Genomic DNA, 3,594 nt, shown 5'->3' on the forward strand with positions numbered 1-3,594 from the left:
CTTTCCATGTCGTGGTACCGGTTTAGGCTGCACATGCACATTGGCAACTTTCAATCTTGAAGTATCATTGCTCAAGAGAGCAAAATCCTCTTAGAGGCTGTCACGAATGTGGCTTAGCAAGGAAAGAGTTTTTACATGACTTATTGTTATGAGTTATAAGTATGTTGAGACTTTTATGCATATGACCATTTCAGTCATATGACTTGTTTATATGTTTCACATATGACCTCATTATGAAGTTATAGGTTTCACGTATGTAACTACTTTGGGTCATTTGATCTGTTTACTGCGTTATGATTGGTTTATGATTTTATGCATATCACCACTTCGGTCTTATGACTTGTTTATGTATTTCGTACATGGCCTCCTTATGAGGTCATGGGTTTAGCACATGTGACAACTTTGATCACAAGATAGGAACATGAAGAAAAACTGTATAAGCAGTCAATGGGACTCAAAAAGGAGGTGTTCTTCATATATTATTCCAATTACTTTTTCTACTTATTATTTATGCCTTTATGAATATAAAACATCTTTATACACTTTACTATTGTCACAACCTTTATTACTATTACAACAAGAGAGCTCTACAGAAGATAGGATTTGAGAAAGCCTAGAGTAGGCATTTTAGATAGAAGATATTGGTCTTGTACTATCAGTAATGTAGGCCTAGGCCTAATAGCTATTATATCCGAGAAAGAGGAAGACAAGTATCATTCCCTATTACTAGACACTAATTACCCTAGGAGAGATCATTACAGGGACCTATTTATCCTCTGTTCAATAAACAACTTAAATTACCTCAGGAATACCTTGATAATATGCTACAACAAAGAAAGAATACCCAAAATCAATCGCTGTTTGATGTACCAATCCTCTTAATACTGCAAGCAGATGGTAGACTAAGACTAGTAGTAGATTACTAAAACTTAAATAAGATAACAATCTTGAACAAATACCCACTACTATTAATATCGAAGTTATATGATCGCATAGCAGGAGCAAGTTTCTTGTCTTCAAAATCTCTTTAAATGATAGTTACAACCTTAACTGCATCAAAAAAGTAAATGAGTTAAAAATAGCCTTTCAATCAAGATATGCATATTACAAATACAAAGTTATACTATTCAAATTAGTCAATGCTCATGTAACATTTCAGAATATGATAAATGAAGTTCTCCATGAATTTCTAAACAAAGGAGTTGTCTACTATTTTTGTGACATTCTCATCTATTTGACAAATGAGAAAACACATATCAATCTGATAACAAAAGTACGGCAGAAGTTAGAAGATTTCCAACTCGTAATTTGAATAAAGAAACCTTTTTTCAGTGTAAAAGAAGTAGAATTATTAGGTTATATAAGAGCCGGCAATGGAGTATACATCCGTACCTACAAAGTAGATTCACTATTAAACTGGCAGTCACCTATATCGGTTGAAGAAGTTCAGATATTTCAGGAGTTTGCAAACTTCTATCGACAATTTATTGAAAACTTCTCCAAGATTTGTGCTCTGATTACTGAAATATTGAAGAATGACCCCAAAAGATTATCATGGGGCCCAGAACAAGAAACAGCCTTTCAGGAGCTTAAGTGAAGATTCACTTCAGTCCCAATTTTATCACATTTCATCCCAGAAAGGGAAACAGTAGTGGAAACAGATGCTAGCAACTTCACATTAGGTTGCGTCTTATCTCAGTTTGTGGAAAAAATACTACATTCTATAGCTTTTCATTCCTGTAAACTAAATTCCCCCAAGCGTAATTACGAGATCCATGATGAGGAGTTATTGACAATTCTAGAGACATCAAAGGAATTGTGCCAATATCTAGTCAGAACTAAGAAACTAATAACAGTTTACAACAATTACTAAAATCTCCAATATTTCCTTACTTCAATGGTCTGGAGTGGGCACCAAATTGGTTAAGTGCAGAAGTAAGTGGACTACAGCTCCAAGATTATTTTTCACCCAGGTCTAAGAGGAGGTAAACCCGATGCACTCAGTCAACAGTTAGAGTACCATTCTGAGGATGTAGCTGCATATCATTAACAGGCGATCTTAATACTAGAACATTTCCACTTCAGGTCAGTAATGAGAAATGTAGAAGAAGAAATTCCAGTATGCCTACAAAAAGATAGTACAATACATGAGCTTAGTATTAAGGATATATAGGAAACTACAAAGTAGAATGGCTCAGACCCTGTAATTCAGGTAATATGTTTAGACACAGGAGCAATATTACTAACTCAGGACTCAAGCATAGTAGCTGGCCATGATCTCTATACTATGCAAAAAGATATAGTTCCAGCACAAGGACAATTAGTTATTGGAACCGGCATTGCTCTTAGGCTGCAGGTAGGAACTTATAGAAGAATTGCTTCCAGGAGTAGGTTTGTGGTCAAAAGCAGTATATCCACAGGTGTCAGAGTAATCAATGCAGATTATGCTAAACAACTCGAAGTGTTACTATTCAACCATTATGATATAGACTATCACATGAAGGCCTGCGATCAAATCGCCCAGCTAGTGATAGAACAAATTAATACTACAGATATAATAAAAATAGATAATTTGGAGGATACCAAAAGAGGAACAGCAGGATTCAGCAGTACAGGCATCACAACAAGAGCAATTACTATCTGTGAATTTGAACTGTTAGTTAGCCTACTACATGCATTAATAGACTAGAATACATACTGGTATGATGTAGTCAAAGTACCTGAGTGAACTCTTATAGCTAGAGCTATACTTGCCTACTAGAAATTAAAGAAACTCAAACCTGAATTCATAGATCAAATCCTAAAAGCTATTCTGAGAGACAAAGAATGGCTTAAGAGAAGAAATTAGTTGGAAAAGGAATGAGACAATAGTAAACCCTTCTTAAAGGACTTGACCTTGTCTGTTGAATTACTTTATTATAAGCAAAGACTATTCGTACTAAAACACCAGGACTTTTATCTGTCGATAGCAGAAGGATGTTACAACACTAAGATAGCTGAACACTTCGGACAAGAAAAGAGCCTTGAGATAATCATGAAAGACTTCTATTGGAATGACCTGGCAGATTAGGTAAATGATTATATGTGGTCATATGATGATTGTCAATATAATAAATCACCATACCATGTAAGATATAGTCTGCTACAACTATTATCAATACCCTATAAAGCATGAATATAGATATCTATAAACTTCATTATACATTTACCACAAAGTCCAGGATGTATCTATATTATGGTAGTAGTTGACCACTTTACAAAAACAGCCCACTTCATCAAATTAGAAGGAACAGCTACTGTGAAAGAGGTAGCTATGGCATTTAGAAAGGAAATATTGAAGTTACCTGACTAATTATCAGAAATTGTCTCAGATATGAACTTAAAGTTTGCAGGATAATTCTAGCAGTCCCTATACAAAACATTAAATATAAAATACAGGATGTCAACTGTGTACTACACACAGACAAAGGGACAGACGGAGTGAATCTACCAAGTGCTGAAAGATTACTCATAATGCTTTGTCAATTATGATCAAGACAACTGGTACCAACTAGAGTTCAGAGTGCTTAAGTCCGCCCACCGTGGAAGAACGCC

Source organism: Tuber melanosporum (assembly GCF_000151645.1).
Source record: "Tuber melanosporum whole genome shotgun sequence assembly, scaffold_41, strain Mel28".
NCBI lineage: Eukaryota > Fungi > Ascomycota > Pezizomycetes > Pezizales > Tuberaceae > Tuber > Tuber melanosporum.